This window comes from Pleurodeles waltl, chromosome 8 (genome assembly GCF_031143425.1).
Source record: "Pleurodeles waltl isolate 20211129_DDA chromosome 8, aPleWal1.hap1.20221129, whole genome shotgun sequence".
Lineage (NCBI taxonomy): Eukaryota > Metazoa > Chordata > Amphibia > Caudata > Salamandridae > Pleurodeles > Pleurodeles waltl.
The window spans coordinates 672497539-672522286 of record NC_090447.1 but is presented as its reverse complement, the minus strand read 5'-3'; the positions used below and the strand labels follow the sequence as shown (position 1 = coordinate 672522286).

General features: G+C 46.9%; 1 protein-coding gene across 4 annotated transcripts in view; it reads left to right on the top strand.

Annotated features, from left to right (window-relative positions):
- Window positions 1–24748, top strand: part of HHLA2 (HHLA2 member of B7 family) — a 1624464-nt gene that overhangs the window by 1577512 nt on the left and 22204 nt on the right. The gene's annotated exons all lie outside the window — the stretch shown is intronic.

The following is a 24748-nucleotide window of genomic DNA, read 5'->3' as shown; positions in this document are numbered from 1 at the left end:
AATTTTCATCCTATTTTTCCAACATCCTGGGAATTCTAAGGATATCACAGGTTTGTGGATTCCCATGGAGGGGACAAAGAAAATAGACAAAATATAGAAAGATTTTGAGGTTAAGAAAAAAAAATAGGGAAAAAGTGTTCAAGATAAAAGTGTCTGTTGGATTTTTTTTTCCCCTGCAAACGGCATCTATGAACGGTTTACTGTACTAAAGTCACCATGTTCCCAGCTTTCAGGAACATGCAGAGCTGAATCAAAAATCCTAATTTTGTACCACAGTTTTGGCATTTTTCTGAGAAGTAGCCTATTTTTTTTTTGTGTACTCAACCAACTTTTAGTTTGCGGTGATAACCAATGTGAAACCCCTGGGTGATTCAGAAAAGCCATACATTTCTGAAAGCTAGACAAAATTCCAAATATAGCAAAGGGTCAAATGTGTAGATCCCTCAAGGTTTTCATCAAGGAAAATAACTATTGAAATAAAGAAATATTGAAAATGACTAGGGATGCAACATTGTTGTTGGAGGGGCAGGCCTCCCCCTTGGCTCGGTGGCAGACGCCATTGTGTTGAGTGGTGAGGGTGGCGGGTATTATAGAAAATGAGATTGAGCTAACAATCTGTAGGTTGTCTTGCTCCCGTACTGGTCTGAATTCGGAGCTCCATCTGGGTTTGATGTTGCCTGTTGAGGGCGATCGAGAGGGTCGGGCCTGCCGTGGGCAGTTGTGCCGTCTTGCCCATGGTGTGGCAGGAAGGCCCCCTGCTGTTGCACTCAGCTCAGGAAGTCACATTACAGGATGGGGCAGGATCTTCTGGGAGTGGCACTGAAGAGGCATTTGAGAAAATATCGAAGGGAGTGACAAGGGGGGGCAAAAAAAGGAAGAGAATGGAGACTGGTGGGAAGGAGACGCCACCCTGGTCCTCCCAGGCTTCTGTAGGAGGAGGTGAGACATTTTGTAAGGGGAGCCACCTAGATATGTATGCTCACCTAGAACCTTGGTATTCACGTGTTGTGACGGCTTTGGACGCCAAACTGGAACCCATTAATCAGCACCTATCAGCAATTGAGGCAAACTTGTCCAATCCCCTTAATCTACAGCCATCTCAAACCCATCTACCTCTCTCTCAAGAGGCTGCAGCCGGCAGGATAGTGTGAACTCATAAGGGCCTAGAGTCATCACGGTGGAAGATCCGGCAGCACCTTCAAACATACAGATGTGGGATTGGGGGTCAAGTCTTGCCCACAATTTCCTTTCATCACCAGGGGCTGGTGTGGTCAGTGAAGGATGTATGGGTGGGGGTGCTGTGGTGGGGGGGAGTGCTGTAATGTCAGGGTAACTGGTGGTAGGAAAAAAGGTCATGGTGGATTGCAGAGGGAACAGTTTGTGTTTTCTCCCTCACTTAGTCAGGTACCCCTGGATCTACTCCCAGAAGCCACTCCCTATGTTGTTGTCCTGGGTAATATGCCCCCACTCCGACCCGGCATAGAGGAGAATTTTTACCAACTAAGAAATAAAGTGCTGCATTGGCTAGGCCTAAATACAGCCTTAGGGGACTGTGTGGGTCCCCTGATCATAATGGTCCAGAGTGTCAGTTGGCTGGGGAAAAGTGATAAGGTCTTGGAAGGCGATTGTGTAGTGGTCAATTTCGATAGACCAGATGTTGCGGGTGTGGTATTAGACTCTTTCAGAGGCCCTTCCTGTAATGTGCTCCGCCCCAAATCAGGGTACTTCATTTGGGTTCTTCTATCAGTCCCCCCGATTTGCTCACAGACATAATCCTTGGCATGTTCGAGGAGGGCAGAAAGTGGTAAGGGCAGATGAGACTGCCAATTGCCCGGCCCTGGCTTTTGTTAATAGGTTTGAGCCCTTATCTAACTTAGATGTTTATGATTGACTGGGTGAGGATGGTTTGAGGATTCCTGGACAGATTAGCGGTGTTGAGCCGCAGGAGGCTTTAACTAAGGAGGCAGTTAGGGTTAACACAAAGATATTACACTCAGAGATACATGCAGGGTGTACGTTGAAGAGTTCATGCAGATTTGTTAGTTGGAATGTGCCAGGGATCGCAGGGAAATTCAGTGACCCCCACTGGCTGGAATTTGTCAGAGGATTTGAGATAATCTGCATGCAAGAAACTTGGGCTGTAGAGAACTCTTACTTTTACAGGGTTATAAGTCCTTCTTCACCCTGGCTATGTGCTCGTGGGTGGGTCAAGCACAGGATGGGCTGATCATGTTTGTTTTGTTGGCGATTAGGGGGAAGATAGAGGTTTTACGCCCTTGTGCCCCGACACTGCAGGCTTTGCCTTTTTTCCTTCGGAGGAAGCAAATTGATAGTAATCAATTACTACAATGTTAAATATTCCTCTCTGGAGGGGAGTAACGTGCAGAGGCTGTGCTCTTTTGTTAATGACACCATGAGATCCAAGCTATTGTCAGCATTTCATATGGTGACAGGGGATTTTAATGTCCAGTTGTGCAAAGGAGGGAGTACAGGGGGAGCATTTGGGGCAGGTTGCTTGCTCTTGTATGGGGCCCCGTTAGAACATACCCATCTGGGTTTCAACTTGAACTTCTTGTTGAGCAAGCATGACCTATCTCTTTCTTTGGTAATATTAACCCGGTCAAAAGGTGATCTCAATGCCTCAATGCCACGTTTAAAGGAAGAGGTTGTGAACCTGTTATTGATTTTATATTCTTATCCGCCCTTTTTGATATCAAGTGTCTTGTGAGTCTTGGATTCCACTAAGCCCATTCAGCGATCATAATCTTGTGTGTCTTTCGCTCTGTTGGTCTCCTGTAATAGCTAGACCTATGTTGGGAGAGAGGGGGATCATTAGGCTGACCAACCAGGGGAGAAGACTTAAGAGGACCCAGATTGCCCAGGAGGATTGGCTTCAAACCTTGTACCGTAGTTGTGAAGAGGAGTTTGCTATTTGTGTTTCTCCAGCTAGTGACCCAGACATGATTTTGAGCTCATTTTTGAGAATTTCCAACGTAATGCCTGCCCTTTTCGTACCTCCCTTGACAGTACAGTGTAAAAGCGGACCTAGATGGTTTGATTCGGGCAGCTCTAAGGTGTTGAGGGAGCTCAAGTGGGCATTGGGTACCAAGCCCAGAGACCCGACTCTGGTGAAGTATTGGCAAGGGATGTATAGAATGGAACGGGCTAGGCGTAAACATGAAGTAAGGCACGAGATCTGGGCGTATTTGGCCGATCCCATTATCCTGAACTGCTCTTCCGAATTCTGGGGCATTATCAATGGTTCCTTTTTTGCTCCGGGACTGGCAGAATCTGCAGAGGCAAACATAATGGAAGATTCCTGAAAGGCCTGTTTTGTGGAAATCTATGGTTGTGCTCCTACCGATAACTAGAGAAGTGCCTTTGAACTGGAGGGGAAGGTTAACTTGTCCTGTTCTAGTGAGAAAGTGAAAAAGGGTATTCTGGGTTTGTCTGCCCTGGCGAGATCCCACCAAATTTGTATTTGAGTGACGTACACGTCAGGGTCCCAGATCTGATGGCTCTTATTATTGCGCTGGTGGTGGTGGGCCCCCATCAGTCCTGGGCCTGGTCCACTATTTTGCTGCTTTTCAAGAAGGGGAATAGGGAGAGCACTTCATGTTATTGGCCTATTTCCCTTCTTGATTTAATGGTTAAGGTGGTGGGTTGTATTCTCCTTGAGAGGTTATTGGCTTGGGCCGATAACAATAATGTGCTGTCTGAGGTCCACTATGGTTTTCGAGCAGGGAGATCAACAGTATACCAATGTTTGAATTTACATTTGGTTTTGGGGGAATATACGATGGTTCGTCCTGGATTCATGGAGAAGTGTGGCTCAATGGTTAGAGCGGCAGACCCTGATGCAGAAATCTGGCCGGGGACCAGGGTTCAATTCCCACCTCAGCAGGTTTTGGGCTCAATTTCCTCAGACCTGATCATTCTCACATCAGTGCCTAATCTAATTCATGGGTCCCACTCTGTAACTCTGGGCAATAGCTTGCTTAATCTCCACAACAGAGCTGGGATGCCTGGCTTCACCTTGGAGGTTGCCCAGGAGTGGGCACCTCACAGGGAAAAGCCAAGAGGGGTTCCACAGTGGTATGCGTACAGCGCCTTGAGACCCTAACGGGTGAGTAGTGTGCTATACAAGTACGAAGTTTACAGTTTATACCCTTGGGTTTCATGGATCTTTCATCTGCATTCGACTGGGTCAACAGGTCTAAATTGTGGCAGATTATGTTGTCGCTATGGGTGAAAAAAGTCATTGTTTTAATCCTAAGAGATCTCTACAGGGACACTATGGCTTCTGTATGCTATTTTGGCACCTTTCTTGTTCCGTTTGTATATCAATCAGTTAGAGCACAAATTGGGAGAGGTGGAGGCGGACTGCCCATGTGTGGGTTCTCCCAAGTTACCTGCGTTATGTAGGATGGATTTATTTCATATGTTGCTGGCCTTCCCTCGGGGTTCCAATAGAGGGCAGAAATTAGCACCCTCTGCATGGTTTACCTTGTGCCCATTCTGTGAAGGGCTAATTTTGCACAAGTTAGACCAGCTCTTATGCGTTTAAGGATGATGAAATGGGATGTGGATTTGAATGTTCTTAACTTTTCAAAGGGGGCGGTGACGTTAAGGAACAGCATTGGTTGTGAATTTGACTCAACCTAGGTGGTGGGCGACGTACTGTATTGCTGAGCTGTTTTAGTGATTTAGATATGGACGGGGTTGTCCTATGTACTTGAATTTTAATGTTTTATAAATCATTTATATTTTTGTATGCTTTTATGGTTAATCAATTAAACCAAATGAAGCTAATGAATGAATGGGTAGGGAAAAATGGGCATTTGTGACATTTTCATCTGTAATTTTTTGTGACAATAGTAGAATGACAAAATCAATATACTATTACGTCCCCTAGATTCCTCTGATTGTGGGGATATATAGGGTTTGTAGGTCTTCCAAGAACTCAATGTACCCAGAGATAACAACTGAGCTCCACATTACAATGAGTTTTGATTGAGTACCGAGTATAGACCAATTCTTATAGTGAAACAGGCAGAGTGAAACATGGGTATCAAGAAAACATATGTGTTTCTGATATAGGTATAAGATATAGAGTTTAAGAACTCTGGTTATTTCTATATTTCTGAATATGTGTGTACCCATACTAGCGTATGATTTGGAAGGTATTTTTCAAAATATAATCTTTCTTCATTTTTCTGATACAGTGGCTTACATTTGAGAGGTACAAATGCAACGAAATTCAATTGGCAATAAAAAATGTTATACTATTCTATGTTCCTACAAGTCTCCCAATAAAAATGGTACCGAACTTGTATGGGTAGACCTAGTGCCTGCAACAGGAAATGGCCCAAAAAGCAACATGGCTGTAGCACATTTTTTTACACAAAACTGACTCTTTTTTTCTAATGTGGGTAGCTCTAGTTTTTGGACCCTAGCTCAACTGGCACCTAAGGAAACCAAGTCAACCTCCACATTTTTTAACACTAGATACATATGGTATGTAGGGTGGGCTGACTTGCATGGCTCTCACCATATTTTGTTACCCAGAATGCCTTGCAAAACTCAAAACACATTTTCATCATATTTCTGTGATGGAAAGATCTAGAATCTGCAGGGAGCCACAAACCTCCTTCCACCCAGCATTCTCTCAAGTCTCAAGATAAAATTGGTGCCTCACTTATGTAGCTGGGCCCAGTGCCTGTACCAGAATGAATCAAACCAGGGCAAGGAGGCTCCCTTTGCGAGGACTCCCATTGATGTTAGTTTGATCAGTTCCTGTCATGGGCACTAGACCTAGCTACACAAGTGGGGCAGCATTTTTATTGGGACAAGTAGAGAAACGCTGGGTGGTAGGAATTTTGTGTTTTTTTTCTGATTTTGGAAGAAAATGGCACAGAAATGCAAGATGTGTGATTTTAGTGACTTTTTGAGTTTTGCAGGGCATTGTGGTAAGAAAACCTGTTGGGTTCCAGGAGAGACACACCACCCTGTACTCCCCTGGTGTCTAGTTGGCAAAAATAGTTGGTAGAGTTCCCCTAGACACAATGTACACCCTGGCAGATAAAGAGAAAATACAAATATGACTGTACAACCATCTATTCCTCAAGTACACACCCATACTTGTTGGATACCGCATGAGGGTATGTGAACGTTTAAAGTGTAAAAGTTTATTAACAAGAGATTTCACAAAAATGAAATACACTGTTAATAATTGAATGGTCATTTTTGGGGTGTGTGGCCCAGGCGTCAAGATGGCAGATGCACCTTAAGGGTGCTCCCGATCCCTCTGTAATCCGCCTCTACTTATGCCCTGGTGGGGGCATATCCTGGGGCTTTCTTGGCTCCCTGGGACTCCAGAACCACAGCTAGCCATTTGGTGCGCTGGTTTAGATGCAGCTGGCTACTGGCGGCTGCTCCCCAGCTCGCTCCATGACAAAATGGCAGCCAGGGTCGGAGCAGGCCCAGGGGCCTGACAGGGGCCGTGGAGGCCACTGAGGTGTGGTACGGAAATCTGAGGCAGTTGCCCGGTGCATGAAAGGGGCCCAGAGGCTCGGCGGTGAGTTTCCCTCTGTGGCCCGTCCTTAGAACTGTCTCTGGAGATACAGGCCCCTCGTGAGGACAGGAAGCGGCAGTTGGGGGGTACGGCGCTGGCAGAGCATGGTGCAGGGCAAGGGTCCCCACCTAAGGCGCTGAGACAGCAGGGGACCCGGGCCCAGGGGCACGTGCATTAACGGACCGGGGACTGGCTCTTCCCCTCCTGCTGGAAAACTGGAGAGTGCAGAAGCGGGTCCCAGCATGCAGTTGGGCCGACCTGACTGGGAAGACATGATGACGGACACCAAGAGTTGAAGCAAGGGCCAGTACCTGAAGAGCCCGGTTGAGTGCAATGTCTGGGATCACGCTAGGCTGCCCTCTGACCGGGCCTGGTACCGTGGGGTGAGGCCCCCCTGGGACGGAGCTCACAGGGTGGGGTGGCTGTGTCGAGCAAAGAGTGCAGTGCCCACTCGGAGAGGCCACAGGAACAGTTGTGGATGGCAACACGGTGCTCGGCCCCAGGGCTCTGGATTTTGGCCCTGCGCTTGGGGAGCCCCCATGTTGGGAGCTGGGGGTCTGGACATGATGTGAGAAGCCCAACTTGGACAGAGTCAGGGTGAGTTAAAGCAAACAGGAAGGGGAAGGTGAGCGGTCCACTGGGGAGGCTTGATATTCCCGGCACTCGACAAACCTTTGGCTTCCGACTGCCACTATCTCCTGGGACATGAGCACCGGCCTAGTTTCTTGGGCCAACTGCTCGTGCTGTCACAGGAGGATGACATGTGGGTTGAGTGACTGAACTGTATTGTTGTGACAACCTCAATATGGGCAAAGATAAAGACATCGCTCCTCAGCTGCCCACACACGTATGGACCAGTTGGCTATTGACCGGCCAACAGGCCCCACAAGGGGAAATTAATCCAGTGCGACCAACCGCCCATCTGAAGAGCTTGCTATGATCCTCGAGGTGATCCAGTCATCAAGAGAAGCAGTTGAAAGAAAGATTGGAGAAGTCGGAGTGGGCATCACACTAGTGCGTCAAGATCTCCGTAATGCCACGTCCAGACTCACAGAGGCTGAAACAAGAATTCGACCTATGTGGCAACTCAGTGCCTGGCATCTACAAAACCAACCTTGCTCCCAATACCTGCAAGCCCAACTTCAGGCATACGTCAACACAAATGATGGCTCAGTTACAACTCCAGGAGTCCTATGGGCTTCCAGTAAGATAGTGATACAAGGTCTTGTCAAAAACTTTATGCACTCTCAGGAGCGGAAACATATGGAACAAATTGCACAACTGGAGGCTCAAGCCCTTCGGCTTGAACAGGCTTCAACAACACAAACCTCTGAAATGGCCTTTCGTCATCTGGCACTACTGCAAGAGGAAATATGCAACCACTCGATAGAAGCAGCAAAGTACCTCTGGCGAGCCTCCATGGCCCGAGTCTATGCCTGGGGAGACAAGAATGGGAAACTACTATATTGGTTGGGTTTCTATCAACAATTATCCCGAATTGTGCCCAAAATTGTAGATATGGAAGGTAGACTGGTGGCAGCACTCCCTGAGGTAGCTGGAGTATTCTAAGTACTATTGGTTGCTCTATGCTGCGTCCCCTACTGTTGAACCCCAACACTCAGTGCAATTTTTTGAGGAGGTTTCCCTCCTTCAATTGTCTCTACCAGAGAAAGACACCCTAGACGCACGTGTGAAGAAGTAGCAATGGCGATCTCTCTCGCCTCGGGAAGACTCCAGGCCTGGACAGCTTTCCAGCCAAATACTATGTGACTTGTAGGGAGATACTAACGCTCAGACTACTTACCCTACGTAACGAAGTAGTTTGCACAGGTACCTTCATGCCTGGCCTAGATGCAGCAACCATAGTAATTATTCCAAAGGCCCAACTTCCCTCTGTGGCCTTTGAGGACTATCACCCCATTTTGCTTATTAATGGAAATATTTAAATCAACACTACAATTTTGGCTACTCGCCTTAAGTGAGTGATACCTCTTTTGATTTACCCAGACCAATGTGGGTTTATGGCTAATTGTGGAGCGCAACACTCCATACGCTGGCTTCAGATGTCCTTGGCACACTGGACTCAACTGCCTTCGGGTCTAGCGTTACTATTGGTGGATTTTGAGAAGCCGTTCGATTCAGTGGACTGGAATTATCCACAAATGGTTCTCTGCCGAGCCGGAGTGGGTCCTAGGTTCCGTAGGTTAGTCCAAGCACTCTATGTTAACCCCACAGCCCGAGTCCAAATTAATGGTCTCCTATCTGACTCCTTTCCAATTCGCCAGGGAACCCAATCAGGGCAGCTCCCTTTCCCTCTCCTCTTTGCCCTGGCTTTTGAGCCATTGGGGCATTGGTCAGGAACAACTGTCTCTTCAAAGGATGTAGATAGGACAATGACCACGAAGATCGCATAGCATTATATGTGGATGATGTCCTTCTTTACTTGGCAGATCCAGTCCCAGTCACTTCTGGCCCATGCAGTCTCCACCTCTTGCGGTGTTTTGAAGAGGCCTCAGGTCTCCGAATGAACCCCTCTAAATTCATTTTGGTTCCCCTGGCACCATCGCAAGACTGCTTTGCATGGCAGGAGGTGGTACTCATCCGGGGGCTCAGCTTCAAATACTTGGGCATCTGGGTGTCTCTATTCCCTGAGATGACCTGGTCTCTAAACATAAAGCCATTGACTCAGCAAGCAAATGCAGACCTGCTAAGATGGCGGTCCCTCCCACTGAATGTGCTGGGTCGTATAGCGCTTTATAAAACGATGATCCTCCCAAGAATCCTGTTCATCTTTCAGAGTATCTCGACTCCACTAAAGCATCCATGGTTTCACACCTTGGACAGGGCTACAGCATCTTTCTCTGGTGGTGTACTAGACACAGATTGGCGATACGCCACTCGCAGAGAGGCCAATATGATGGCGGGTTTTAGCTGACTAACCTGTATCTTTATTACCTGGTGACTCAACTCCTTCTTCTGAATAACTGATTCAATGGGGGATGGTCAGACCCAACATATCGTCTTGAAATCTCGACTCTTAGTTTCCTTCATATACTGGGCATACTTTGACTCCCTGATTTCCAGTGCCATGACACCTGGGACCAAGATGGACTTTATGGTGTGGCGGGTGGCCCTATGCCACATTCGAATGGCGAACCTCTTGACGAGACAAACTCCCCTCTAGAGTGACACCTGGCTTCGGGAGTCTGCGGCACTGGAGGGCTTTGACAGATGGGATCTGCTGGGTATCTCTTACCTTGGAGCCGGGTGAAGAGGAACACATATATGTTCATTTCCAGACCGACAAATGACCTACCACCTCTCCCACACACAATTCTACATATACCTCCAAAATGCACTACATACACACATAGCAAACACTGATCCCCTTCCGGAATACAGTCCATTGGAAGACAAACTACTCACAGGGATGCTAGAAAAAGGGGGAATATCCCAAATATATAAAATATTGATCAATAATGCCCTAGGGGATCTGAATCATATCAAACACAGATGGGAACGGTGGCTGGGCCAGCTGGAGGAACAGGACTGGTGCAACGCGCTAATGGCACCCAGAATTATCACCATGTCCTCCTGTCTGAGGATCATACAAACATATTACCTGCATGGGGCCTACCTCTCCCCTGATGGACTACAGCAAGCCGGTTTCCTCCCGCGAACCTGCTTGCCCTAGGTGCGAGACTACTCCTTCAAACTTTTATCACGACATGTCCTCTTGTCCACCGATACTGGGGAAGGATTCTTGATGAACTCACCAAGACGATGGGGTGGATGGTCCCGATGTCCCCCAAAATGGTGCTGTTGGGGGTGATGGAGGATATGGGAGGCACCAGAGCTGACCGGGTATTTATAGGAACTGCGCTGTTGGTGGCCAAAAGAGACATTGCGGCAGGTTGGAACAAGTCAGAGCCACCCACCCTTTCAAAATGGAAGACATGAGTGGACAGGTGTGCACAGCATGAAAAACTAGTCTATGAGGCATGGGGATGCCCCCGCAAACACACTAAAATTATGGGGGAAATGACTGGGCCAAATGGCTTGATGATTTGATTGACTTGAGTCCCATTGCTGATATCCTTCTAATGTTTTATGTATATATGGTCCATGTCTGGAAACAAACTAATGTGACTGCCTGTCAATTGACAATAATGTGTTTGCTGTGCCTTACATTGTTAATAAAAATTGTTTATAAAAAAAAAATTGAAAGGTAAAAAAACAGAACCAATAACTCACAGATCTTGAGCTATAAAGCTGTGTCAAGGCACCAACCCTGGGGGGTATAGCTAAGTAAGATGTTTCATATGGCGCTCCAGCTGGCATGCATGGAACCCTATCGTAATCCTGGGATCTGACCTGCTATTTCAGCCCTTGCACTCTTCACATAATCCTTGCATCCCTTCCTACTATTTTGCTGCCCTGTGCAGGCTCTTGAGTGCTCTTTGTGCTGTGGGGATTCAGCAGCCTGGTTGACCCGTGTGGGTGCCATATTAGATGCAGGGAAGATTACTGCTGGAGAGACGGCAGTACCTGGTATGAGGGGCCTGGCTTTCCTGATGTTTGTAATTGAGGGCTGCGAGGTGGAGCTCGGGGGGATTGACCCTGTGGTCACAGCCAGAATGGAAAAAACGGAATGCAGTGCCGCTGGAGGTGCACAATGGTGGCTGGGGCTGGCACGTTGGAGGTAAAACTTTGAATTGCTTTCGTTTGGCACAAGCTTTTTTTGATCAAATAGATCATCAAAGCAAACATACAATGAATAAATAGTAAATAGTAAAATCAGAAAAGTTTCAAATGTAATTCAATAAAACCCATACAAGCAATGCACAATAAAAAGGCTTATCCGCTCGTATTTAAAACTCATTGCTGATAGCAGAATTACGTATGCGCCATGCTGCTAGCAAATACTTGCTAACAGCATGTATTAAAACCTAAAAATGATGACTTTTTAAGATCCTCAAAGCAGTCTCTTATCCCCAGTTCCCGGCACATGTTACAAATCCACTTTGACCTGGGAGAAGAATAGGCGTGGCAGAAAAACATGAAATGTTAGACTGTTTCAGATGTTGTACCACATACAGGACATATATCAGTTACTGTTTTTGTACCCCATCTACACATCAAAGACTTCAGTGGCAACGACCCGAAGCGGAATCTGGCATATAAACTTTTGCCTAAGATATCGGGTATAGTGTCTAAATGTAATTCAAATTGCGCATACCACTTAAGATCTGAGAAAAGATTTGTTAGACAACCATGGGATCTGTGAATAATGTAATCATTCCATACATAGGACCAGTATACGCGCTTTAACACTTTGGAATGAGCTTTCTTAAGTTTGTGTGGTTTTTCCCAAAAGTCTCCAAGGCCCAGGTTGCTAAACCATCTGGATACATGTTTTACCCAGGGAATAGAAGTTGAGTTGGGGCATTTGAGCAGATCTAAAAGAGAGGACTTATAAACATCCAGTTCTGGCACAGTCCATAGCCTAACCCAATAAAGGAGTGGTCTTAGGATAATTAGGTCAGCTATCCGTCTCAGGCCCAGATCTAAAAACAATGGAGTCAGCGGAGTACTAGGACGGCAGGCGCATAGAGACCTCGCAAAGCTATTCTCTCCAATAGTTACCCTATTGCAGTCGGAAAAGCCCAAGACCTCTGCTCCAGAGACGGCAGCTCCCTGTGCTCTGGCAATATAGATCTTAATTGCCGGGAGACAGTTTTTGCTGTTGTACCCCGAAAAAAACAAAGGATAGATGCTGCGTCGTGTTGCAGCGGCCAGCACTTTTATTAACGTGATCTGCCCAATGCATATTATCTGTGATCCTCACACCCAAGTAGTCAATGGAGCTGACCTTATCCAAGAAGTCACCTTCCAGGCTGATAGTACATTTCTTCAGCGCTCCAGAACAGAGTGCCATTAACTTGGTTTTCTTGTGATTCAGCTCTAGGCCGTACTTGTGGCAAAAGGAATTAAATCTATTAATAAGAATTTGTAGGCCCATTGGGGATTTGGAAATGAGAAGGGAATCATCTGCAAACAGAAGAATCTGGATTTTCTGAGCGCACAGGGTGGGTGCATCGTTCTGGCATGTCATTAAAACCTGTACCACCTCATTAATAAAAATAGAGAATAAAAACGGTGCCAGCACACAGCCCTGGCAAACACCTCTATTTATAATGATTTTGTCTGTTAGTTCGCCTACGTTGCCTCATCTCACTTGCGCATAAGTGTCTTTGTGCAGTCTCTTCAAAAGTTGGATTATATTACCTGGAGTCCCTATTCTGTATAGCACCTCCATTAACTTCTCACTTGGAACCAGGTCGAAGGCTGATCTCAAATTACCAAAGGCGATGTATAATGGTTGTTTTGCAAGAGCTGTATATTTCCAGTACAGCACGGCCAGTCTAAAGACCTGATCCACTGTGCTAATCCAAGATCGAAACCGTGCTTGGAGTGGAGAGAGGATCTGGTGCTCCGTGGCCCAGTTAGTTAATCTACCTAAAAGTTGCTTGGCAAAAATCTTTTGAAGGTTGCCTATGAGACTAGTCAGCCTATAATTAGTTGGGAGGTTTGCATTACCCTTTTTGTGGATGGGAATAATTTCGGCACCCACCCATGTCGTAGGGATCTGCCCCCTTCAGTGATTTTATGGGAAAGTGCATTGATATACCAGGTCCAAATAGCTGGATCAGATATATAGAGATCCCCCAGAATTTTATCTGGACCTGGTGCTTTTCCAGATTTTAGCGAGCGGATAGCCTCGGCAGTTTCTTCCATGGAAAAACGGATGGGGCCCTCAAAAATCTGTGAGCCCCCTTCTATAGGAACGAGGCTGGGGGTCACATCCAGGATGGAGGGTAGATCTTGCCCCATTTCCCTGCTAGCGGGGTCACGGGGTATCAGTTTTATCATAAAGGCATGAGAAGTGTTCAACCCATTTTTCTGGCTGTATATGATTTCTTGGGCTAGTTCTACCCTCTTTCCCTCGCTTGCTCAACAGTTCCCAAAACAACTTGTTATTATTGGATTGTGTGGCATCCAGCAGCTCCTGCCAGATTGTTTCTTCCCAAGCTTTTTTAGCTCGAGAAATGGATTCCTTATAAGCGCGTCTAGCTAATTGTATCTCCCCGGAGTTCCCTTTAATAATGGCATTTTTTAATCCTGTCTTGGCCCTATAGCAGGATTCGTGAAACCATGAATTATTGGCCGAGGTGCCTCCTTGCTGTCTTACTCCAACCTTCCTATAAAAGATACTTTGCAATCTGGTGGCCATGTTTTCATGTATGGATAAAAGTGGGATATCATTAAAATCACAGTTTTAGTATGGTGCCAAATTGTCAATAAAAACTAAATATATCTCGCCTAACAAATAAGAATTCGACTGCACCCTCGGCCACCTGACCTTCGTGGACCGATTGTTCAAGATAGGAGTGGGGACTATAGTAACTTGATTATTTGAAGTTCTACCAAAGACATCCCCTGATATGGAAAGTAGCAAAGGATAATGATCACTTTTGCTTCTTATATCCACCTTCATATTTCTCAGCAGGGGCCACAGTCTTGCATCCACTAAAAAATAGTCTATTACACTAGTGGATGTGCCTCATTTGAAAGTGGGAGCAGTATCCAAATCGGAAGGCATACGTCCATTGCAGGCCCTAAGGCCGTGCTTCAAGCAAAGAGAAGCCAGCTGGGAGGCTACACAAGAGTTAGGACAAAAGTGATCACTGGACAACTGTGCAATTCCCCATGTTAGATCTTCTTCCTCTGAAAGGCCTTTTAATAATACAGAAGGTTCAAATGTGCAATTTACGCCCCCGCTATTATCAAATGTGATGTTGGTTGTAGGGTATCTAAAAAGTCAAGTAACTGATTTAAAATCTGAGATTCTACCCCTCGAGGTACAGATCGAACATAAACATTGATAAGAATTATATTAAAACTCTGTTGAAACGTAATTTGTAACCCCATCAAATCTGGACAATCAAACTTTAAAATCTTGTATTCACATTGCACGTTTTTGGTTAATAACATCAAGAGACCCCCTTTTGCTCGCCCTGTTGCCTTTGTAGATGGTTGTGCAGCCAAATTAAAGGAAAGAAACCCATCTATGATGATCTTCTCCTCACCCCATGTTTCTTAAAAAAAGGTATGTGTCTTGGGACTTTATGCATGAACACCAATCAGTATCATCTAGTTTCCTCCAAAGGCCGGCTAAGTTCCATGTCATTATTGATAAACCTTTCCTACCAGAGGCAGCACTAGGTGTTTGAATTCCTTTGTGGAGCTGTGCTCTCCGACTGAGTCCCATGCCCTGTACTTCTGGATAATGGAGGCATGCGCCTTCTTGGACCTGTGCCCCCTGTGCTGTCTCCCTGCAGGACGCTGGAGGTGAAGAGAGATGCTATGAGTTGTGGCCCCCCTTAGCCCAGGCCTGTTGCTCTGGTGGCCACTGCAAGGCCTACTGGCTCCAACACACCAAATGCTGTGGCTGGCTTTCCTGAGACTACGCTGCTTGGGGGGTTCTGGAGACTCCCCTGTCCCCCATACAGCCAGTGCTTAATTGCTGCTTACTCAATGGCGAATTCTGCCTAATTGACTACACTCTGGCTACCCTCCAGCTTTAACCTCACCTTTCCATCTGGGGCCCGTAATGTGAAGAGGCTTGGCACCTGAGGAAGTCCTGCCTTCCAGGGCATGAGGGGTTTCCCTTCTTCTGGGCTTATGGACATCCATGGCACTCATTCTGTGGTGCTAAGTAGGGGGGCTGTGCTTGACCGGCTCCTCTGTGTCTTTCCTGACCTCTGGTGTGACTGTTTGGCCCTTCCTTTGAATATTTACTGCTTTGCCCCTGGAGGTATGTGGGGGTACTCTCTGCTACAACGGATGACTCTGATGTTGATGGGGTTCTGTGCATACACCTATGTTGATACCCACAATGCCTGGGCCCTGTAGACAGTGCTGAGCATGGCCTGGTACTGCAGTATTGCACCCTGATGATTAAGGCCTGGATTGGGTCCAGTTTGTGTTGACTACACACTGGGATCACAATCATGTACTCTTATGGATGGACTTTGCCTGGCTATCCTAGAACGCATTTAGATCCCCACCCACAATCATGAGAGGCAAGTGATCTAAGCAAGCTCAATCCACCAAGACAGGCCAGCCTCAAGGGAGTTCTCTGGCCAGCGCCACTGGAGCGGGGGAGGGCTTGACGGTGACAGCTTTATCCTTAGCAGATTTACTGGCAATAATCCATAACTCATGCAATGAAATGATTCATATGACAGACTCTGTTGCCATAGATGTTACCCTGCTCTGTACAGACCTTTGTGAGGTGGTGGATCGGGTCGCAATGACAGAATGAAAAGTCAATTCATTACAACAGAAGGTTGGTGCCCTCGGGGATACTATTATCAACCTACATAAACTGCCAAATCATCTTGACAACTGAATGGAGGACTCAGAGTGGCGCTCCCGTAGAAATAAGTTATGATTTCCACTGAACTCTTCCTGGAAGAGTGGCTAAAAGACTAAAAGACTTTCTTAGTTTTTTACTGTTGAATGAGCACATAGGGCGATGGTCACTCCACTGTGCCCTGAGGTCCCCCCCAGAACAAGGATTTGTTTATTGGAGACTACATCAAAACTGTGTGCCTCCCAAGGGGAGGTGTAACAAGGAGTAATAACTTTATTTCTCCTTGTTTTTCCTCCTTCTATGTGTGCTTCATCCTGCAGCACACCTAGATTGATGAAAATATATCCATTGATTGTTTGTGTGCAGGAAGGTGTCTCTCCCTGAACAAAAACAATTACGTCAACAGTGCCGACACCTTTGCACTATGGTGCAAGGCTGCCTGCGCTGGCTCTAATCACCAGCGTATGGCCAAAGCAGGCAGAAGGAACAGGAAGGAGCCATATTTCATGAATCTGGCAAATTCCTCCTCTTTCCTTTTGACAAAGGGCAGCGTAGCAAAGTGACTTGCTGCGCTGCCCTGTGGCAAAAACTCATAACTGAGGCCCCAGGACTATATGATGAGCCATGTGGGTACTAGAGAGTGCATGGTGCATGGCCTCACGCTCCCCAGTGGAGTACATGATTCTCTTTTTCAGAGGGGGCAAATATGAGAAAGTCAGCTGAATAGGTGGGATGCTGCAAGGCGTTGTTGATATGGAATGTTGTATTATTATTTCCTTTCAGTTCGATATGACTTACATATGCAATTGTGTTGTTTGAGCATTTCAGATAGTAACTGTTATTGCCAGCAGGTGCACCAATAACTCAGAGGTCCAAGGGGAGCTTGAGTGCCTTGGCCTTGCACCTTCCTTGCAGATCTAGCATCTAGTATTGCATTGGTGTTGGAGAGAGTGGTAGGGATGAAGGTCTTTACTGTGCATTATTTAGGTTTCTTTTTCATATCTGCACTGTTTCTAATTTCCTAAACAAAAAGTTCTTGGGGTGTGGGGCGGCTTTACTGACTTCAGACTTGTCTTTAAAGGCGAGGGAAGGTTGGTTACACTGCCCAGGGGGTGGGAGGAGTTCTGGGGAAATTCTGTTTTTTACATTTGGATTATAGAGTGGTTGTAAGAGCTGCTCCTGTGTGTAATGATCTTGTCTCTTACTCAATGTTGCTTTAAGATGGGGTGGGGGTCGGTGGAGTGCACTCATGTCTGGAGAGACTGTGTGCCCTGTTTGCGGAAGAGATGGAGAGGGCAAGTGTATGCCACCTCCAACTCTGGGTACTCTAGGGGAGTGATGAATAGGGTGGCCCGGGAGTCCCATTCCATTATAAACACCATATTGCTGACCTGGAGGTGCATTATCTAATTTTGTTTGTGTCCCTAAATGGGAGGGATATCTGTTTAATTAACTGCTGTGCTCTAAATATTGACTGCACAGACTTTTACTTGGGGTTTATGAAAGCAGCCTCACCCTATTTAGCTACGGAGGCTGTACTGGCTGGGGATTCTAACTGTGTGCTGGATAGCATTTTGGAAAGTGAGCCTCCAAGGGTGCGTACTAAATCTCACCTGATGGGAGCAGTTCGAGATGTGCTGCCTGGCCTATGGCTCTGTGACGTCTGGAGGGAGCAGCATCGTTCAGGGTAGACATTCTTCTGTTATACCCCTGCAACTAATACATATAGTTGTATTGATTACTGCTTTATTTCTACTGCAATTACCCCTTTTGTAATGGGAGTCTCCTATTTAGCCTGCTATCTATAAAACCATTCCTCCCTGCTCCTGAGTCTTGGGGGACACACAGAGCATACAGCAATTCCACTGTGGTGCCCACATTCAGACGTGTTACTTGACCCCCTATTTGCGCCAGTGGTCAGTGAGGCTCGGGTGCACTATTTCACTGATAACTGGGGTTCGGTGAGTGCCTAGGCACTAAACTGGGAAACTATGAAGGTCATTTGTGGGGTTTGTATTGAAATGACTTATGGGATGCTTCATCAGAATGGAAACTGATACCAGTAAACATGAAAAATGACTTAAAGGGCTGGAGACACTGCTTCTTTCTAAACCACAGCAATTGCCACTATGGCATGCCACCAGACCGGATCTGATGGAGGATTGGCATAGACTAGAGAAATACACTTACACTGCACACCACCAGAGACTCCATATAGAGGGTGATACAACAGGGGCACTGCTGGCTAGGCTGGTACATCAGGACAACACATAGGTCTCCCATGATGTACCTTATGATACCTCTGGTACCTTGGTCTTCACACAGAGGGCGATCAATTATGTCTTCCGTTTCCTATGCAACACACTTATAAGAAACAATTGTGCCCTCCTACCCATAGAATACAGGTTTTCTTATCAGACCTGCTGCTCCATAGCCTTGACCCCTGGGCAGCCTGCTTTACAGGGAGGAACTCCTTAGGGCCATTCAATGCCTTAAGATGGAAAAAAAACCAGGTAGCGATAGTCTACCAAAATATTCAGGCCCCCTGGCAGATAAATTATTGGAGGTGTAAAACTACGCTATGTGGGTTGGGAGCTTAATGTCAGGTACGCATGAGGCCCTCATAGTTACGGTACCAAAACCTGGTAGAGATCCATGGTATGCATCAGCATATCAACCAATTTCTCTCCTAAAAGGGGATGTTAAACTTCCTAGCGATCTTCTGGTAGCGCTCTTACTGCAATATTTTCTGGCTCCCATCCATGATGACCAAACTGGCTCCATCCACCCATTGAATACTCTTCACAATCTGCGACGATTAATCCATATCTACCATACCCCACTTTTGCAAGAGGATTCATATGTCTTAGCTCTGTTAGACATCAAGCACGCCTTTGATTTCCTTAATTGGTCCTACCTCTGGCAGGGCCTACGTAAAATAGATCTTAGCCCTAACATTGTCCGTGGAGTGTGTCTTTTTTACTCCAGCTCTACATCTAGGGTTCGGTCGGGTGCTCTGGTCTCAGAGTCGTTCGAGCTGAGTAGTGGCACCAGGCAGAGGTGTCCTCTTTCACCCCTCCTGTTTGCCATCACTATGGAGCCCCTGGCGGCAACACTGCGTAGAGCAATGGGCTCATGGAAAGTTATGTAGGGTGCGACCACTCACGTTGTCTCTATGTACACAGATGATACCTTGATCTTATCTGCGACAGCCAGTTTATTCAGCACCAATTCTCAATATCATGACTGAGTTTGGGGAATTGACTTGTCTCTTATCAATCTGGAGACATCCAAATTTTTCCCCTTAGGGACATTGGTAAGTGTCCCTCTGGCAGAACTACTTGATGTAGGCTTTCCCTGGATAACTGAGGAAGTTTGTTTCCTCGGGGTCCACCTGACACATACAGCCCTGTAGTGTTTAACTAAAAATGCTGGGATGGCGATGGGGGGTCTTCAGGTTTCAATGCAGTTCTGGAGGGAGCCACTTCTTTGTCTTATGGGCTGCATAGCCAATGTAAAATTATAATTTTACCATAATGTTTATATGCTCTTCAGAATACCCTCTATACAATCCGTCAGCATTACTTTCACTTGCTGGACCATCTAATAGTGAATATTCTTTGGGGCAACAAACAATAGCATGTTAAGCTGACAACCCTACAGAGGACCTGGAATTATGGCAATATGAAGGTGCCTCATTTAGAACTGTACTGCCGGTCCTACTTATTTCCCTTATGGGCTGCAAAGCCATTGTAAAATTATAATTTTACCACAATGTGCATATGCACTTCAGAACACCCTCTATACAATCCCTCAGCACTACTTTCATTTGCTGGGCCATCTAATAGTGGATATTCTTTGGGGCAACAAACAATGGCATGTTAAGCTGATCACCCTACAGAGGACCTGGAATCATGGCAGTATGAAGGTGCCTCATTTAGAACTGTACTATATGGCTGCCCACCTGCAGCATGCAGTGCACTGATTAGATCCTGAGGATAATTGGGAAAATGGCTCTAACATGGCACTTATCAAAGACAGCCACTGATGTTCCTGCTCACGGAGGTTCCCTCTATGACCCCTATATCATTACACAAACTGTGGACCGACGGGTGATTCAACACATGCCTTATTCGCTTGATATGCCTCTGTGACTAGTGTAGGCCTTTCTACACATTGCTAACTCTTTGTTTGCCAGAGGTGGAGGGATGGTGTTGCAATACCATGGGGGATTTATATCCTGGGAAGAGTTCATCACCCAAAAGAATGCGGCACAATCTTTTTCCTTGGGCTTGGGACATTACCTCCAATATATGAAAATCTCATCTAAGGCCTGCATAGTCTGACTGACCTTCCCAGGGAACCACCCAGTCTAGCACCCTGATGACGGTATTAACTATGGCTCAGGGTCGTAGGCTGATCTCTCACAAATATAGAGCATTGCATGAGAATTTACCATCTCAGCCCTTATGGCTCAAAGTAAGTGGGATGACATCCTAGAAAAAGCTCTTACAATCAAGGAATGAGTGAAAGTCTGCAAGGTGGTACATACAATTAGTTCTAATGCATGCTTCAAACTTGTGAAATCTATTTTATATATCCTACATATCTCAATCAACGTACTTTACACACAATCTAAAATACTAGACTGGCCAATTGTCCACGATGTGGGACTCTCACCAATCACTTTCTACATATTTTCTGTTTGTGTCCCTCGCTGTCCACTTATTGGCATGAAATCCTGCTGACGCTGAACAGGGTCCCAGGGTGGGTGGTGGCACTTGAGGTTCATCAGGTGCTGCTGGAGCTCCTATCCTGCAAGGAAGATGCTCATTTTCTTCTAGGTTTCTTCTTCTAGGCCTAGTGATAGTGAAACATTATATCGCCATGGGGTGTCGGGCGTGGCCTGAGGGGTCAACATGGCGGACGCACTCTAACCTGGCTCCGCCATGAGACCCAGTTTATCCTGTGGTTTCCCTGTGCATCAGCATCGCACGGGGAGTGAAACGGTGCTCTGCAGCAAACTAGAGGTGGTGAAACGCCTTGCGCATTGCTGGATCAAATCAGAATGTCCCTGAAGCAGAAGATAGACACTGTGGCGACTGTTCTTAATCTGCTACATGCGGACCACCGGAAATAAATCATGCACCATGGAACGCACTTTACACAAACTTACTCCCAAAACTCAATGAGTAGAAGCTTTGGTGCAGTCGTTGCTTGACGGGGTGACTGCCTTGGAGAGTAGAGTAGAAGACTCAGAGGGGTGTTCCCGGAGAAACAACATTCGAGTGGTGCTTTTGCCGAAGTGGGTTGAGAGGAGTGACCTTGTGTCTCATGTGGAAAAATGGATAAAGGAACTGGTCCCCACCGAGGCACTTATGCCATTTTTCACTGTCAAAGGGGAGCTCAGGTGCCGGCAAGGCCCCTGCAGCCAGGGTTGGGCCCTGGCCCTTTTTTGTTTTGTCTACTGTACTATGCTGAAGAGATTCCATATTACATGCGGCAGGGGCACTACAAAGCATCCAGGTAGACAATGCCAAGGTCATGCTGTTCCCTATGTTACACTATGGCTGTACAAAAGCAAAGGAGCTCCTTCCTGGCTGTGAAACGACAACTCTGAGCCCTCAACTTGAAGTTCTCTCTTCTTTACCCGGCAAGACTTCGGGTGGTGGCTCATGGACAGTCAAAAAATGTTGCTACCCCTGATGCGGCCTGAGAGTGGCTGGAGGCAACAGATCAGGCCCAATGACCTACAACACCAGAAACACAAGGCAGAGAACGAAGGACACAACATGGCTGCAGTCGAGCCAGAGGACATCGAGGAACATCTACACAATGTTTATCGCATGCCCCTGATCTTGAACAGATTATTCGAGACTGGAGAAGTGTATTGCAGTCAGCTGTAGCCATTGAGGAGCCGGCTCGTTTTCGGACCAGGAGGAGGGGTCTGACACAGATGGCAGCGATGATAAATCTTTGAGTGGAAGCCATTCAGAGACTGAGACCGTAACCCTCCCGTATGTGACACAACAGACGTCAGATGACATTGTTTGAGTGGCAAATCCTTTTAAATTGCACAGCCTCATGCTGCATATGTACACTGCTGTATAACAGGGCCGCTATGGGCAAACAGATATCTGATGGCCAGGTACATGTCCAGGTGTCTGGAGGGAGACTTGTGAATTTTTCTCTGACCTTTGCTTCTCCCGACTAGTGCTCCATTGAGGAGGACCCGTCCCCCCTCCTGCTGCGCTACGTCCCTTCTATAGTTTATGCTTCTTTCCTTGCGCTTGCAGAAATGGGACTGCTGTTGGCAGCCCGGTGTGCTATCTCCTTGCGGTGCTGACGGAGCAGCGATAGTTGACTGGGTTCTTTGTGTAGGGACTCCCCACGCAAATTCCCCCATAGGCGCTCTCTTCCCACTGCGTTAGTACAACTGTGGTGAAAAGTTTGGAAGTTTGGGTGAGAGTAGTTTGTCTTTCTACCCTTATGGTTTTTGCACTAGTTGTTTTGGCGCTCTTTGTTTACGCCTTGTTGTATTGGTTTGTTGTTGAATGGAGCCTTGGTCATAACCCTCGCCCTTGGGGCTTGCCCATCACCCATGAAGTACTCCAGTAACTGCTCCTTCCCTGATCTTGCATCCACTCTCTGGCAATACACAAATGGCGCTGATTAATATACTCACGCAGAAAGTGAGAGGTATAAACACACCAGCACACCGGTACGCTATTTATTCATACGTCAAAAGGCACTCCATACACATTGGATTCCTACAGGAAACACACCTTATTATGTCGGAGGCCACTAGGCTACAGAAGCATTGGCACGGACAGCTAATTGCAACACATTACTCCTCTTTTGCTAGAGGAGCTCTCATATGGATTAAACCAGGTACCCCCTTCCTAGCTGAGGAGTAGGTAATAGATGCTGACGGCCGCTATGTATTTGTACTTGGCCACCTAAATGGCCGAGCCCTAATTTTAGCATCCATATATGCACCAAACACAGAACAAGCGTCCTTTTTGCACAAACTATCTGGTGTCCTATCCCGATGGAGTGACATCCTGTGGCTCTTAGGGAGAGATTTTAATAGCGTTATCGACACAGGCTTGGACCACTATTTCTCACCCCTTCCCATGGCGCCTGCAGCTTACGCTGCAACATCACTGGCTTCAGCATTGGCGCTTGGCAGATGTATGGCGTCATCGCCAAAGCCGAGACCGTGCATTCTCCTATTATTCCAACCCACATGATCTCTGTATACGACCAGACAGAATCCTTTGCACTGAAAACCTAATATCCACCATATCGCACACAGATTATTTGGGTCATACACACGCAAACCATAATCCGCAATACGTGCAGATGGTGGGGAATGTTCCAGTCCCAACCATTTCCACTTGGCGTTTGCAGCCAAAGGCGCTCGAGGATCCTCCCTTTCGCGAGTCGCTTGGCAAGGCCATTGTGACATATTTCGACAACAATGCTCAGACGGCCTCATCGAGGCACCTGGAATGGGACACACTTAAGGTGACGCTGAGGGGGCCACTGTTTGGGTATGCAATGGAACATATGTAGGACGATTGAGGCCAGTGTGACGTGGGTATTGGAAACCATATTGGGTCATGAAGCACATGTGTTGCGCGACCCGGAGGATAGTCACAAGGAATGTGTATCCCTGTTAGAGCATCTGCGATGCCTTAATTATGCTGCACACTCAGCCCATATGCATGCTGCGGCAGACCGGTCAGGATGATTACTGGCGTGGTTGATACGACAAGTGGTGTCGCTCTGTGGTGGGTAACTTGCTACATACCCAATGAGAAATACATGAAGAGCTTACGCATTACTACACCCACCTGTACCAGTCTACGGTATCGGCAAGCCCTGGGGAATATAATGCATTTATTACTCCTCTTAATTTGCCCTGCCTCACAGATGACCAGCAGATAGAGTTAGAGGAACTTCTAACGCTGACCGAATTGCAGGAGAGCATACATCCCCCAGCCACTGGTAAGAGCCAGCACACCGATGGACTCCCAACTGAATTTTACAAGGCCTATGTGCACTTGTTCGCCCCCAACCTCCTGAAATTGTATGAGGGGGTGCTCTCTGCAACTGTGCTCTCCGCTTCTCAGCGAGAGGCGCTGTTAATTTCTCTTCCAAAACCTGGCCAAGATCCGAATCTGCCGGGCTCTTACAGACCACTGGCCATGCTCAACACAGATTATAAGATACTGGCTAAGGCGCTTGCTGCGCGCATGGCACCCGGTCCCTAATTTGGTCCATCAGGACCAGAATGGATTTGTGCCAACCTGCAGCACATCATTGAATATCCAGCGCTTTTTTCGTGTAATGCGGTATTCCACATGCAGGCCTGGCCAGCTGCCAGATGTCTGGTATTGAACCTTGAAAAGGCCTTTGATTCACTGAAATGGTCATTCTTATTTCAAGTCCTGAGTCGATACGGTTTTGGCCCTCGCTTCTTGAGGCTAGTGCGGTTATTGCATACACAACTGCTATTCAGAGTACGAACTGGTTCTGCTTTCTCTGACCCGATCTTAATGGGTAGGGTCACTTGACAGGGCTGCCCCATTTCCCCATTACTATTTTTACTAGCTATAGAGCCTCTGGCAGCAGAGCTCTGCAGCCGAGGGGCAATCTGGGGCATCCCGCTAGGGGACAGTCTGCATGTGGTGTCCCGATATGCGGATGACCTGCTTCTTTGTCTTAGA